This window comes from Nannospalax galili, unplaced genomic scaffold (assembly GCF_000622305.1).
Source record: "Nannospalax galili isolate Female #2095 unplaced genomic scaffold, S.galili_v1.0 scaffold107, whole genome shotgun sequence".
NCBI classification, from domain to species: Eukaryota; Metazoa; Chordata; class Mammalia; order Rodentia; family Spalacidae; genus Nannospalax; species Nannospalax galili.
This window is the reverse complement of record NW_008358490.1, coordinates 3,319,843-3,335,708: the sequence shown is the minus strand read 5'-3', so window position 1 is coordinate 3,335,708 and position 15,866 is coordinate 3,319,843. Positions and strand designations below refer to the sequence as shown.

At 48.5% G+C, this 15,866-nt stretch overlaps 1 protein-coding gene across 4 annotated transcripts in view; it reads right to left on the bottom strand.

Moving 5' to 3' along the window:
- The window catches only part of Ttc7b (tetratricopeptide repeat domain 7B), a 267,710-nt gene that overhangs the window by 22,906 nt on the left and 228,938 nt on the right, over window positions 1-15,866 (bottom strand). The gene's annotated exons all lie outside the window — the stretch shown is intronic.

The following is a 15,866-nucleotide window of genomic DNA, read 5'->3' as shown; positions in this document are numbered from 1 at the left end:
AGGAGGTGACAAGGAAGGCTGGGGTCCTAAGCGAGATTGGGGATGCTGTGCATTCCTCTCTTCTATGAACTAGAGGCAGTTCTTGGTAACAGCCCAGTCTCCAGTCTCCAGTCTCCAGCCTCCCCTCCCCCAACCTCACTTCCCTGCTTCTATGAACTAGAGGCAGTTCTTGGTAACAGCCCAGTCTCCAGTCTCCAGCCTCCCCTCCCCCAACCTCACTTCCCTACCTTGTTGCAATGGGATGAGCTCATAGGCTGGCCCCTCTTGCTCTTAGGAGAGGAGCTTTGGTCTGATGCTGTGGGCCTGCTGTGCCCTAGTCAGCACGTTCCGTTCTGTGGGTGTTCCCTGGCTGCCCTTGCTGGTACTTTTCCATCAGCAAGGGACTCCTGTTGACTTATTTATACATCTCCCTGGTTGATTTATTTATTTATTTATTTTTATCTACCTTCACCAACAAGGAGTCAGGCAGGAAACAACAGCGCACAGGGCAGCTTTGAAGTCAAGTGCTTCCCCATGGCCCAAATTATTCACACAGTGGAAAGTTTGGTGCTAATTACTCCCCAGAGGTCCCCCCTTGTCCTCGGGGGAGGCTGTCACTCCTGTGTTTGGGAAGGTGGCCACCTCAGGCAGTGTACACAGAGGCACAGTTGTCTGAGACCACTGCTTTCATAGATGGCATAAGCAGTGCCCCTAGAAGCAGTGGGGCCATGGACAAGTGGTATAAGCTCAGGGCCCTGGTATGGGAGGGCAGAGGGCTTCCCATTGCAGGTATGTCATGGTCAGAACAATTAACATGTCAGCACCGAGAAGCTGCACTGAGGGGTTTCATGGAGTTCCAGGGCCTGAGAGCAGAGAGCCCAGTCCCTATTCCTGTGGCCCAAGCCTGGAATCCCTTACCAACAGCCTGGCAGTGACCCTCACTTGGTACATTACTTTCTTGTTACTGTGACCACATACAGATAAGAAGCAACTACAGGGGGGAAGGATTTACTTAGGCTCAAGGTTTGAAGGTACTGACCATCATGGCAGGGAAGGCATTCCAGTGGGTGGGACTCTTGGCTGTGGTGGCACAAGTGTGAGGTTGCTTGCTCACATCTTGGTGGATGAGCAAACAGAGGGCTTAACTACAACCTTTAAGGTCTGACCCCCGCCCAGCCCCCCAGACCCACTTCCTCCACCTAGGCCCCACTTCCTAAAGGTTTCACAACTTCCCCATCAGCTGAGGACTAAGTGTTCAAACACAAGAACCTATAGGAGATATTTTACATCCAAACCATAATACCCCCTGGCCTCAGCTCCAATCTGTTCTCAGGAGAGGTGGGAAGGGAAGCTATGCCTTTGTGGGTGCTCTCTGTACTCAGGCTGACCATTTACCACCAAGTATCATGCACCACAAGCAAAAGCTTGGCTCTACTCAGCAATCTCACTGAGATGCCTGGGCAGAAGGCAGGGTTGGGAGCTGTCCAGTGGATGGAGTATCCCCTTCTCAACCTACTATGTGATCCACTGACTGCCAATCTAGACAGAGTCTTGTCTCTAGGTTTCCCATTTTTTCAGTCTAGAAAAGGGACAGAGTAAATGATAGATAGGGTCTCTCATCCAATAGGTATTTTGGAAGCACAATTATATATTCAATGTGTATATATATCTCAGGACTTGAGCAGTAGTGGCTGATGTGGCCAGGAAGACTTCTAGGAGAAGGGGGCTAGGGCAAAGTGGACTGGAAGAGGAAGAGGCTGGGTGAGTGCTGACCTATAGCAGCAAAACTGAGTGCAACTGGGGCTGCATTCTCCACCTTTCATCAGGGGATGGGGGCAGTTCTGATCCCATTCTGCACAGTGTGAGGCAACGGGGGAGCCCCAAAGGGCTCCTGGGCAGGACAGCACTACTGTGTCTGACTTCTCAGGAGCAGGTGGAGGAGTAGAACAATGACAGGGGATGCACTCATGGAGAGTGCCAGAAGGCTCCAGGATTTATAGGAAACTTGGAAAGCTCAAAGAGGCCAGTAGTACAGAGCAGAAGCCACCAGCTGTTGGACTAGGGAACTTCAGGCTCTGAGAGGCCATGTCTAGTCATCTCTGTACCTCCAGGGATTTGAAGTGTCCAGACAATGTATGCTGTTAATGACAAGTCATTCCAGCCCCGCATATTCTTGGTTTACCACAGGCACTCCATCGATGACCATGGAATGGATGCCATCTTCTACCCTGTCCATCACTCCTTTTGTCAAATCAAGGATCCACTATGAGCACAGATGTGGAATCTCATGCCAGCCTCTGTACTAATTTGAACTCTGGGCCCAGTGTAGCAGGGTGTAGGGGAGGTAGGGATAATGATGCTCCCTTTAGTCAGGACGGTCAGCTTCCAGACCATCCTGAAGGCTACCTAGGGACACAATTTCCCTAGGCCCCATTTGGATTTCAATGGTGAGTGCTAGCTGTACCAGGGCTGCCAGGATGACACAAAGGCTTGGTGCTCTGCACAGCCTGTTTTCAACAGACAGGGCACACAGGAGGATGGCCTCCAGAGGGCTGTCCCTGCAATTAATGCAGGCAGTGCAGCTGGAGAGGATCATTTCTCAGACAACTCACGGGGACAAAACACCAGGATGATTCACTACCTGCCATGGTGGATGTGGTCACTTTGGCCAGCACTGTCCCCATCCTTGCCAGGGACTGGCATGAATTATTTTTCCATTTTTAAACAGGAACAAACAGAAATGATAAGATACTTTCCAATGAAGAGAGGACTGACATTGATTAGTCTTGGAAATTTTGTCCCCAAAATAACAAGAGAACTCATAACCCTGAGTGTGGATGGGAAGGAGGGTGATGGGCCCGCTGGCCAGCACTAGGCTCCACCCCAGCTGCTCCTCACCACACGCATGTGTGGCTGGTATACCAGGGCAGGGAAAGCTATGATTTAGCAAGAAAAAGAGAAATAGGCAGTCTGCTTGGAAACTGACTCTCATTGCTGGTTTAAGATTTACATTTTTATTTTTAAAAAAGCTTTCTCTCTAGCGCTTCTAACTCAGGCCCAGGGCTGGTACCAGGAAGATGGTGACCAAGATAGGGGCCCAGGGGTACCTGGGAACAGTGTGGCTATGCAAAGATAGGCTTCCACCGCCAGAGCTCTGGGAGAGAGCAGATACGCAGCAAGTACTTCCTTTTCCCACTCACTGAATGCTTATCATTTCCCACTTCAGTGTGGAATTAAACAGTGTCGAGATTAGAGCCATCTCCTCAAGAGTGTTGCTCACCTGTGTGGCAAGGGGCTGAGCACCTGTACTTGGGGTCCTCTGCTATATAATGGGCTGTGGCTGACACTGAGCATGCCTGCCTTCTCAGAAGTTCAATGTCCACACAGGGAGCTCAGAGTGGTCCCCAGTGGTCTGAAAAATGACTTGGAAGGAGGCTAGAAAATTAGAGTAAATTATAGCAGTTCTCATTGCTCCTGTGGCTAGCCTGCTCACTGACACATTCAGCCTGCAGGAAAGGCAACGGTTGTATTGTCTAACCCAAAGCCGACCTGCTAGCAGTGCTGGCTGGCCTAGGATCAGTTACCCTATAACTCTGTTACAGGCAACCCTTGTTCTCTGACTGGACACTTTGCTGAAAGTGAGCCCTCTCCTTCAGGGAATGGGGTAGATCCACAGGGAGACTTGTGTGTCCCCTAGAAGGCCCAAGGGATCTTGCACTTCCCATGTGACTCTCACTGCTGTGTTTGACAGGACAGGTACTGAGGTGAGGTATATGAGCTAGGACAGGGCTGTGTCTGGCCCTGAGGGCAGATGTGAGGTTGGCATGCTGGCATCTGTGTTATAAGGGGACAATGACATGCCCAGGTCACATAGATCACCAGTGTACGGCAGAGTGAGACTTCACATGTGGTTTCTTCTGCTCCAAATGTGTGCTTCCCAGTCAGCACACTTTTTTCCCTGGCCTGGGCAGCTCTGTGACAAGCTCCCTTTCCTGGCTTTCTTCAGTTCTGTTTCCACTCTGAGGGTAGTGTGTTGTTAGCTCTGTGCCACACATCCTCTGCACCACGAGTCCTGAGGCAGGGCCCCGGTGCTCTTCCTTGCCCATGGTCACTGCTCTCCTGCTGTTCCTCACTTCCCTCCTTCATAACAATTCCCCAATCTGGCCCACGAGTCCAAATCACATACCAGTAAAATGGCTCTCTGAGAGAAAAGCCCTGACTTGTGGCACTTGCCATTTGCCACAGTGTAAGACCTCCCACCAAGGCTGCCTTCATGCCACCTACATGAGCTCACTGCAGTGGGTTGGCGTGAGAGGACACGACTGTGCTCCTCAGTCCCAGCACTGGGTTAAGAAAGCCCAGCATCCTTGCAAATGCAGCAGAAACTGCTGGCTTGCCACCAGGAAACACAGGAACATTCAGACACCAAATCCAAGGTTCAAACCATGAGGTCCTCTTGAGGGCTGAGGGGAGCACTGAGGACAAAGAGGGACATAGGTTTGCACTTTCCCCAGCATGGACAGCTCCTCTAGGGAGGCCTGGGCTCCATGGTCGCTTCTCAGGAGTGCTCCACCCTGGAAAGATGGCCGACTCTTGATGGCAGCCTCCTGCAGGCTGCCAGCAACATGACCTTCTGAGCCCAGCTTCCCTGTAGCCACTTCCAGCAGAGAGCTGGTCCTGTCATTCTTGTTGGTGGGTATGTGGGCATCTGAGGGGTAGGGGATAAGGATGACTGGAAGGGGGCTGCTGTCAGCAGGAAGCTGGAGACTGTAGCTGGCTTTTTAATCATTCCAAAGGCAGAAATGAATTTGTCACCTTTGTATAAGACGCCAGGCAGCAGGTAAAGAATTTAACAGCTTGTGGGAGTTCTAATTAGAGAGCCAATTATAACTCGATTGACCTGCCTTGCTTTGAAAGGCCTGGAAACACGCATGTTGTCCTTAGGAAGAAGCAGATTTTGCTTCTAGTTTGTTCTAGGAGATCTCTGCAGGGACTGCTCGCTTGAACTTTGGTTCCAGTCCCATGCATCTGTCTGGATCTGGTGGCCCAGCACAGGATGAGAGAGAACTGGCAGGGACCTGGGCTCCTGCAGGGGAGGGGCAGCTCTCTGCGGCCAGCGGCTTGTGCTTCTTTATTTATGAAGAAAGGCTCAGTGTCCAGTACCCGAGGCTCCTCTGTGGCAGGCCAGCAACTTCTGCTGCATTTGTAAGGACGCGGGCCAGTGTTTCAATTATGTCAAGAGCCAACTCTCGGCCAGGGAGGATCCCAGGTTCATTGTGTGAGTGTAGGTGTATGTACATAGTCCTCTCAGCAAGTCATTGTTATTACCAGCTTGGGATCACTTGCTTGTCCCCTGGGTAACTGGCACTTGACCGACATGAAAAGGGGACATTTCACATTTCTCCTAAGAATCCAGGTATAACATTCGTCATTGGACATGACTGTAGTCCTCTGAGCTCATGCATGTGATTATCTCTTATTCCCATTGCTATAGTGACCACTGTCATCATGCACAGAAGAAATTAAGACCCAGAGAAGTAAGGCAACTTGCCTGGGGCTCCAGGTCCTCATGTGGAAGCTATGCTCGGATTCAAGCTTCATTTGTTCCTGATGCTTAGCAGAGCAACTTTGTTGTCTGAGATTCCCCTTCTGCACAGGGCAAGAAACAGGGCTGGCCTCAGCTCTTCACAGACAGCAGGGGGGTACTGTGGACATGAGAATCTGATGGAGCCAGGCCCAAGTCCCCACTACAGAAGACTAGCAGGAGAGTCTGTGGCTGATCAGAGTCTAATTTTCCCCACGAGTTGTATTTCCTTCCTGCTCCTTTAGTGTTGCACTCCTTGGGTTCTGCCCTAGGCCCTTTCTCTTTCTCTCTGGGATTTATGCCTTAGATCAGCTACCACCTACTGCCCCTGCCAACCCTGAAGCCACTGTTCCTGCGACATCATGGGCAACCTGCCATGACTATGGGTGACTTTTCCAAGATAGACCCAGATCACCCACCTCAGTCTGGCCAGCAAGACTTGCCATCATCCTCTTCCTACCTGCTTCTCTTCCATGTCCATTTTACTAGTGAAGGCATCTTATTATCTGGGGCACCAGAGGCCAGCTGAGAACTCTCCAGTCCCTTTGCCAAGTCTCACTGGGCTTCCGTGTTCAGTACTTCTTATCCCGAACTGTCCTCAGGGATGCTTACTTTCCAGGTCACCTGCCCTCCATAGCTTCCAGAGTGATCACTCTACTGACTTGGTTAAATTTCATCTTGTAATATCTCAAACCTGAGCTGGAGAGATGGCTCAGTGACTAAGAGCACTGGCTGCTCTTGCAGAGGACCTGGGTTCAATTCCCAGCACCCACATGGCGACTAACAACTGTCTGTAACTCCAGTTCCAGGGGATCCAACACCCTCTTCTGTCTTCCATGGGTACTGCACAACACTGGTGCACTTACATACAACATAGGCATAATACTTATACACATAAAAAGAAAAAGAAAAACCCTCATACTTTCAGAAAGGCTAATAAACCAACTGCCAGATTTAATGGATGCTAAATTAAAAAAAAAATTTCTATCTATCATCTGTCTGTCTGTCTGTCTGTCTATCTATCTATCTATCTATCTATCTATCTATCTATCTATCTATCTATCTATCATCTATCCATCCTGTGTGCATTATGATATACTTGCAGAGACAGCTTGTCTGTTCTCTCCTTCCACCATGTGAGTCCTGGGGATTGAATGAAGGTTGTCAGGCTTGGCAGCAAGTCCTTTTACCCCGCTGAGCCATCTTACTGGCCCTGCTAACATTTTTCATATTGGCTTTACTTCATCTATTTAGTATTTATGCTAAATGTTAGGCACTGTGACATTGCACCCCTAAACATGCTCTGAAAATTCAGACTGTTTTCTTATAACCACCTGAGCATATCACACACAAAATCAACAGTGCCCTCGGAGGTGATACTTCAGGGCTCCTGGTGCAGCTGTCAGTCCCTTTCTGTCTTACTCTTGCCTGGCCTCTGCTTAGATTAGTGTTGCTGGAATTCTAAATCTGAAGTACCTTTAACTCACAGGTAAAGGCAAGATCTAAAGGCATGCTCTGGCCCCTTGCCCAACCTCAGCCACCACTGGAAGAGTCTTCTCTCATCTTCCCCACCTTCACCAGGGAGATGTTTTCCCAAAAGCTTTGGGCCTAAGAGTTTTAAGTTTAGTTTAGTTTTTTTTTTTAATATTTTACTTATTTTTATTTATGTATATGCGTGTATTGCCTGTGTGTAGGTTAAGTGCACCCATGTCGTGAAATGCCCACGTAGTTCAGAAGAGGCTGTTGGATCCCCTGGAACTGGAGTTAGGGCAGTTGTTAGCTGCCAGGTGGGTGATGGGATTCGAACCTGGGCCTTCTGTAAGAGCAACCAGTGTTCTTAACTACTGAGCCATCTCTCCAGCCCCTTTAGTTTTTAAGTTCAGAAAACAAGTGGGGTTGACATGGCCCAAAGAGAGTTCACAGTACTCAATGGAGGGTTTAGGATCAGCCCCAACATTCTAAATCAATTTAGTAGTCCAGTTAACCCCAAAGACCACATTGTCATCATGGCAGCTACACCCTTAGTCTGGGTTCTGAGACAGGCAGTGGGCTGGGGAGAGCTGCAGAATGAAAGATAGCATCAGGGCTAAGATCTAGGGGCCAGGAATATGGAGCAGGAGTTGAAATCAGTACCTGAGAACACAGACCAATCCAGGCAAGGAATTCTAGGCCTGGCCTACACTAGGGACCAGAACTGTGTGTGGCAGAAAGGCAGAGGAACCTGGCTGGCAAGTTCACCGGAACAATGGGACAGAATTTCTAAGAATAAGTGGCTTGAGTAGGACATGTCAGATTAAAAAAATTTTAGATCATAATTAGTACTGAGAGACTGAACTACACTGTCCATAATTAGCCATCTAAGACTCTAAAGAGAAAACAGAAATAAACACAACATTGATCTTTCTCTTTTGCTGAAGTGAAGGAAGACCTAATGACACAAGGCACTACACAGCTTGCATTTTGGAACCTGCCCTGGCTCAGGCTGCTTCTGGGTCTGTGATTTTAGCCCTTGGGAGAACGCAAAGTGGCCTGAAGTCACAGCTCCCTGATCAGTGTGGAAAAAAATGCTGTTTGGTGGGAGGGACCCAAAAGCCAATGAGTTACTACCTATGGAGGAAGTCCTGGCCCAAAGGGATGCTCGGGCTGGAGGGTAGGGGTGGGTACCACAAGGCTATAGCCAGACAGGAGTCACATGATAAAGACCAGATCATGCCATGCCCAGGGCACATTCCTTTTGTCTCACAGTGTTCACAGATACCTAATATCGAGGAAACATAAACTAAAAATAAGTAGTTCCCCAAAGATCTAGGACATAGCTAATGTCCTAAGAAAGTGCCAGTTACCTGGTTCCCCAAATCATTTCTGACTCCTCCCACTACTCTACCCCAGCACTGGTCATGCCTCTGGATGCACACTGATGTCTTGTGCTGGGCAGGTCATTTCTAGAGCTGCCACCTGCTTTCAAACCTGATTAGATAGTCTCCCACCAGGGGAGCCCAGTCACAAAACACCACTGGTGCATGATGGTCTGGACATGGAGCAAGGCTGCTTTCCTCCAGAGGAGAGGCCCTATTCACAGCCACAAACCTGGAGGAGCTCACCACAGGTGTGGCCCACACCAAGGGATGACAGTAGCACCTGGAGCTCATGCTGTACTCTTGTATGTAGTAACACCATTGGGGCACTACAGCTGCTGCATCTTATGATGAGAAGACAAAGTTTACAAAGCGATGAATACCTAATAGTTGGGTGTTTGCCATAGCAAGCACAAGGGTCTGGGTTCAATCCCCAGTATTAAAAAAAAAGCAATAAAGCTGGGACCTAAACCCCGGCAGCTCCTCCAGGACCATCTGTCACTCAGGCTCTGGATGCTCACCTGACGACACTAACACATAGACTGTTTCCTTCTTGTCTCGGTTTGCTCTGACTACAATGTGACTAGGCAGGTCACTGAGAGCTGTTTCCTACTCACTGAAAAAAGCTGGGCATGGTGGTGCACACCTTTAATCCCAGCACTTGGGAGGCAGAGGCAGGCGGATCTCTGTGAGTTCAAGGCCAGCCTGGTCTACATAGTAAGTTCCAGGACAGCTGGGGCTACAGGGAGACCCTGCCTCAAAAAAAAAAAAAAAAAAAAAAAAAGTCTCCATTTTACTAAATACCATTTTACTAAATATTGTGATGATAGGAATGGCATATAAGCTTCCAAATTTCATTGTAGAGAAAGAGATTTTTAAGAAGTATTAATAACTACTGAAAAGATCTCATACTATGAAAGGGACTAAAAGAGCATATCGACCATTAAAAACAGGGAGAAGATGGGATGCAGAGCAAAGACTTCCCCATCTGCTAGAACACGCTACTGCTTCCTCTGGCCTCTGAGCTTAAACCCAGGTTACACCAGGTGAAGAGAGCAAAGAAAGACAAGTAGACTTGTCAGGAAACTCTGTGAGCAAGAAAACAGATGCACGGGCAGGGAGGCATCTAAATATCTCACAGGCCTTCCTCAGAGGAAAAACAGTTGCTCTCAATTTTCAAAGCAGTTTTTTAATTCTGAAAGAAAATAAAAGACAACAAATAGATGAAAAAGCCTTCAAAGCAGCCTGCAGTGCGGCTTTGCTTCTTGTCAGCCATTCTTTCTGTGCACGGGAAGAAAGCTGACACTGGATGAAAGAGACCGCATTTTTGGAGGTCCTCTCTGAAAGGAGAAGGCCTTCAAGTTCTGTTTCAGCAGCATACCTAGGCTTACGTCTCACCTAAACCAGTGGAAGGAGGAAGGGTATCTCTCCAGGGAGAATTGGGAGGTCTGAAGGTAATCCTTGGCTACCAGTTACTGTCATGGGGCTGTCATGGGGCCCTTGATAGGGTGACAAGCCAATAAAACAGCCTCTGGCTCTGCCAGATCCTAGACTCCATCACATTGGAAGACAGGCAACTGACTAATGAACATGGAGATACAACAACTTCTGTATCTCAGGACAGATGGACACCTTCAAAGATCAGAGAGGGCAAAACATCAGCTTTCATGATCACCATGCAAGTGAGGTGATCATGCAAGTGAGTGAGAGGCAAGTGAGGCTTGCCTCTTCCCCTGGGGTCAGCCCCTTTCTACTAGCCTTCTAAGGCATGTGCACACAGTAAACAGGTCTAGGAGCTTGGAGGCAGTTGAAAGAGAGCTCTGATTTTGGACCTTTCTTTGATTTTCTGAGGAGCTATCTCAGAACACTGTGCAGCTTCGTTTTGGGTGAATTGCCTTTAGAGCTGTTGGAAGAACTGTAAACATAGGTATGATGCAGCTGACATCCCAGTGGACCTTGGGCCATCCATGTAGGGCAGCACTGAGCACTTGCAGCACCTTGGCCACATTCTGCCACAAACATACTCCTTCTGGATACTCAATGTCACTCCAGAGCTGATGTTTCAAACAACATGAGACTTGGGGGAACCCTCATAGACAGCCTGTGCGTGAACTCTTCAGCCAGACGCCACCCTGGTCCAATTAAGAGGATCCTGTGTCTCAGAGCTCATCACCAGAAGACAAACATGCAATACTATGCCCTAGATGAAAATCTTCTTAGTACACAAACCCCTTGTGGAACTCTGATGTGTGCATTTCAACTGAGCAGTGACCCCTCACAAACAGCTGCAGCCCTCCCTCACCAGAGGACCCTACCTGAGGCAAGCCTGGCCCCGCCATCCATCATCGCTCACAGTCTCTTCTCCATCTCTTTCCCCTTGATACTTTCCCTAAGAGTGGAGAGCTCTACTACTGGCTTGCTATCTCTACTTCCTCTGGGACCCCTGAAGCCTAGGACCTCTGCAGTCATCTCACTATTCTCTTTATGCTGTTGTTGTTCAGACAGGGTCTCCCTGTAGCCCCAGCTGGCCTGGAACTCACTGTGTAGACCAGGCTGGCTTTGAATTCACAGAGACCCACCTGCCTCTGCCTCCCCAGTGCTGGGATTAAAGGCGTGTGCCACACATCTGGCTCACTATTCTCTTTGAGTGACATTGTCCCTTTCCAGGCTCTGGCCATGTTTTGGACCATCAACATTCACAGGTGGGACCCTTTATGCTCTCAGTCTAGATTATCTCATCTCTCAGCATCAGTCTCTGCCCCAGCCTCATCTCAGGGGACTGTCCATTCCTCTGGTGGATACATTGGTTTTGCTCCTTTGCCTTTTTTGTTGGGGATGAGCAATAGGAGTTGTGCTAAGAATAGGAGGCAGAAACTTATCAGGCAGTTTTGGAGCAGGGACACTGAAAGTGAGCTGGTCTAACTCTCGTCCTTGGTCAGAAACTGGGAATGGCTTCTGGCCAAGAATTCCAGAAGGAAGCTGTGGTCCCTGATCTGGGTTCTTATCTTTCCTCCCCCTTTACAGAGCCTAAGTGAGCATGCCTTCCTGGAAACTATATGAGGACTTGACTGAAATTGAGAGGTACCTGGCCACCACATAGGTGGGCCCACTGGACTGCCCAGCGTGTTTCCCCATGCCTCACCTCAGTTTATGCCAAAAGTCCTATAAAAAGCCCATAGACTATGCAACTCAGTGGTACCCCATTTCTGGGACCCACTTCAGCTATATAGAAGCTCTGTCTTTTTTCTTTCTCCTAAGTTCCCACCTATAATCCTATTAAAAAATTCCTTTTCAAGCTCACCCTCCTGTTGTCATGAACTTTTTTTCTCGGACAAAGGACTAGGATGCCACTGGCTACGACTTGCTTCGGTGGCTGTTGATTTGTCTGGGGCTCTAGCACCCCAAGTTATGTTCATCTGAGATGAGAAAGCCTCTGTTGCTCTCAAGACCTCACTTTTCCTGTATCAGCCCAGTCATCACATTCTGTGTTCTCTGTGCACAACCTCCTGTAGCTCCTGGTCCTCTCCAATGCTGCCACAGGCATCTCTACTCCCTGGCTCTGCCCCACCCCCGCTGTGCTGTCCACTCCATCAGGCCTTGGCTGAGCCCCACATCTGCTCCTGTTTCATAACTTTTTCTCAACCTGGCAAGTGTACTGGAGGCAGAACCAAGCCTCCTGCTGACATTCAGTCTCTGCTTATTGCTCGGCAAGACCTTCCCCTTCTGACCTTCCCGACTCACCTCGTCACAGCCTTCCTGGCTCCCTTCTGTCTTTGCCTTGTTCCTGAAAGCCCGTTTCTTTCTTACCTTCCATCTCACACACTGCCCTCAAAAGTTCAGACTGACATGATCAGAGGGCAGCCAGATGTCCCTGTTTTTAGTCCTTGTAATTGTGTCCTTGGCTGCACTGAGTCTCTGGGCCTGTCCTTGGCCAGCAATCTGGAGAAGACAGTCCTCCCTGTGACCACTGTGGACCACCACACACTTTTCTCTCCTTTCCCTCTACTCAAAACAGAATGACTGCTTTGGAAGAAGCTGCCCCAAGTTCCATTAATGCATTGTGTGTACTGTGAGCTAAAGGGTTTTTAACATAGCCGGCAAATAAATGTAAATTTATACATTTATGCAAACTAACACAAAAATATGCGGTTAGATTTTCTAGCAAAAGTCTAATCACTCCATGAATTCCCCTGCTTTGTAATTTCTTGTCCCTTTAGTTTATTGCTCCTTAATACCTGCCCACATCAGCTCCCTGAATCCTTGTCTAGGCTAACTAATTACTCCTCTTTGCTTTTTAATAATGCGGACACATTTGCATTCTGCATAAACCAGCAATGTGGTGATCTGCTACTCACCACATTAGGGAGGAACTGCTTTCCTTACAAGCCCAGTTCTGCAGTTCTCAATGGCCACTATCAGTCATCAGTCTCCACTTATTACAGACAGTGTGGTTTCTTGCCTTGCAGATTAATTCTTGGAGACTACCCCTCTAGCTACTCGGCTCTTTTCTCTAAGTATGGACACACTCTCCAACCTTGGGGTTTGCTCCATGAGCATGATTTGCCTCCCATGGTTCCTTCTCCTGGAACCTCCTTGGTTAATTCGACGGTGGCTGGTCCTGACCTTCTGAAGGCCCTGGCATGGCCTGGTCTCATTGCTGCCCTGACCTGTTCTTACTCTCCTTTCTCGGTGCCAAGAAATCTCAGTGCTCATCATTACTTCTGCTTCCTGCTGCCCCGTAACCTGGAGCCCCATCTCTACTCAGACTTCTCTGTGCTTCTGAGGGCCTCAGGAGCTCACAGACCAGCCTAGATCCTGTGAGGGCACAGAACCTCTGTGAGCCAACAAGAGGGTTCTGCTCTTATGTGTACTTTGTCTCTATGACATACTGGTGCTAATATTCTCCCCATTTATGTGGATGAGGAAACTGAGGCACAAGGAAGGGAGATATCTTGCCCCAAAGCCCCAAAGTGAATGAGCAACAGTATCAGAATTCTCACCCTCCTGCAGTGAACTGTTAGGTGGCCCACTGTCCTGATTTCCTCTAAGACACCTAAATATTGCTTTGCTAAGTAGCTGGGGCAAGGTCGCATGATGTCTTAGGGCCCAAGAGCCTGCAGATTCCAAGGATCCCTCTGCAGGCACCAGAAGCCCCAACACCTCAGGAGGAAGGATTTGTCCTTGGCTGTGGCAGGGGCTTCCCTCAGCTGTGGCTGGTTCTAGGAGGCAGGAGGAGAAAACACAGGCCAGGGCACGTCGTACATAAAGTCACCCGGAAATGGTGTTCGAAGCCATCCCTGGGAATCCTTGGGCAAAGCTGCTGAGTGGGAGAATCTGAACTGCCCCAAATCTGTAAGCTGGCTGCTCACAACCTGCCTCCAACCTGGGTAGTCTCCTAAGCACATCAGGATGCATTAAGAAAGAGCCTTTGAGTCTGTGATTGCTACTCCTTCCCCCTGGCAAGGCCTCCAAGGTGGTCAGTGTCTCTGGGCCTGGGGAGGCTCAGAGTCCCATGCCTGGCTTGCCCACCCACTCCAGTGAGGGACACTGGACTTACTCCTTCTGAAAGGAAAACACTAGGCCTCGGGCAGGAGAGCTCAGTGTCTTGAAAGCTCCAAGGGGGAAGTAGAAACCTCTCCTCGGGCGATTTTCCTACTGATCTTTTGTCTCAAGTGTTCCCCTTGGGGATGAACAAGAAATACTTCTCTGAATAATTCATAGCCCCCCAGGTGGAAACATGCTACCTCTTTTTAATAAGGACTGGATATACTGTGCTGATTATAATGCTTCTGCAAGGCACTAGCAGCAAAAGCTCCGAGACCTGAAAAGCTTTTTACATATTCTTTCAATAGTGAAACAAAAAATTAAAAGCTGGGTAATATTTTTAATCAAACAGACTGTTTGGATAATATGTGAAATTATTTATAAAGCTTTATTGAGTTACAGCATGCTCATAAAAAGAATATGAAAAAATTGAGTAGCTGTAATTATTATAAGGTTTGATTTATTTTTAAAACAACTGCCTCTGGTTTTCTATTTAATGGGCACCTACTAGGCACCAGAAACTGCTAGGCTTGTTATATGAATCATTTTGTTTAGTTCTCACACACTCCACCAGGGTAAGTAGCAGCCCAATTCACAGAGAGGTTAAACAACAAGTCCTAATTCAAGTTCAGACCTGACCCTTAGGTGCACATTCTTCCCTTGACCTCTAATTCCCAGTTCATCAGCTTTCTTCTGCTGAAAGCCAGCAGTTACAGCTCAGCCCCATCTACCCTGTGCAGAATTGATGAGAAATGGCAAGAAAATGAAGGCTTTGGGATCCTTTGGAGCACATTTTGCCAGTTAGTTACAAAAACCACATCCTCTCAGTCCTATACCAATGTGATCAGTATAACAGAAGACCTCACAGAAAGAACGCTATGGTATAGATATCTTCTGGGCCTTTCTTGGGGTTAAAGAGAGTGAGAGGTGGGGCTGGAGAGATGGCTCAGTGGTTAAGAACACTGTTCTTACAGAAGACCCAGGTTCGAATCCCAGCACCCACATGGTGGCTAATGACTGTCCATAACTCCAGTTCTAGGGGATCCAACAGCTTCTTCTGTCCTCCGCAGGCATTGCACAACATGGGTGCACGCACCTACATGCAGGCATGACACTCATATACATAAAATAAAAATAATAAATAAAATATTTTTTTAAAAAAGTGAGAGGAACAATGGGGACCTGATCTTTGTCCCAGGATTTTGTGTCCAGTACCCGCATCTCTGTCTTACACACGACTGTCTTAGACGATAGTGGCATGAGGTCTCCAGAGCCACTGGCATGAAAGGCACCTCCACATCTTTCCAAGGCTCCTCTTTCCTGCAGGCTATTAAACTAGAGAGACCCTCTGAACCTGAGCTTGGCACACAGCCCCACAGGAGGCCTGTGGCCTTCTACCAGCTGTATAGAACTCATAACCTTAAGTGTCTCAGTCCAGAACCTTTTAGGAGTGCTCTGTGGGACAGGGTACTTCATACACATTCTTGATTTGTACAACCTTCTGGAATGTCCCCAAGATAGTTGGTGGCCTACCCTAGGGTCTCTCAAAGATGACCCATTGCCAGAGGCTGGGGACAACAGGGCAACAGGCTCCTTTTCTGGTACCCAGAGGAGGGACATGTGCATTTCTGGAACTGCCATACGGACATGTGGCATGGAAACTGATCATCTCCTCTTTGTGCAAGATAGGCACCCTTCCTTCCTCTGATGGGGTGCTCCCTACTGGCCAGCATACTGGGAGACAAGCTGGATGGAGTCTCAGGTTCCCTAAGTAAGGGACCTTTGAAGTCTCAAATATGAATACTTCCTTAAGGCAGCTGCTGCAAATTGTGCAGATGACAATGACAGTGCCCAGCCGTATAAGACGGTTCTCACCAACCACAGAGCCACAGTGTGACTAGGAC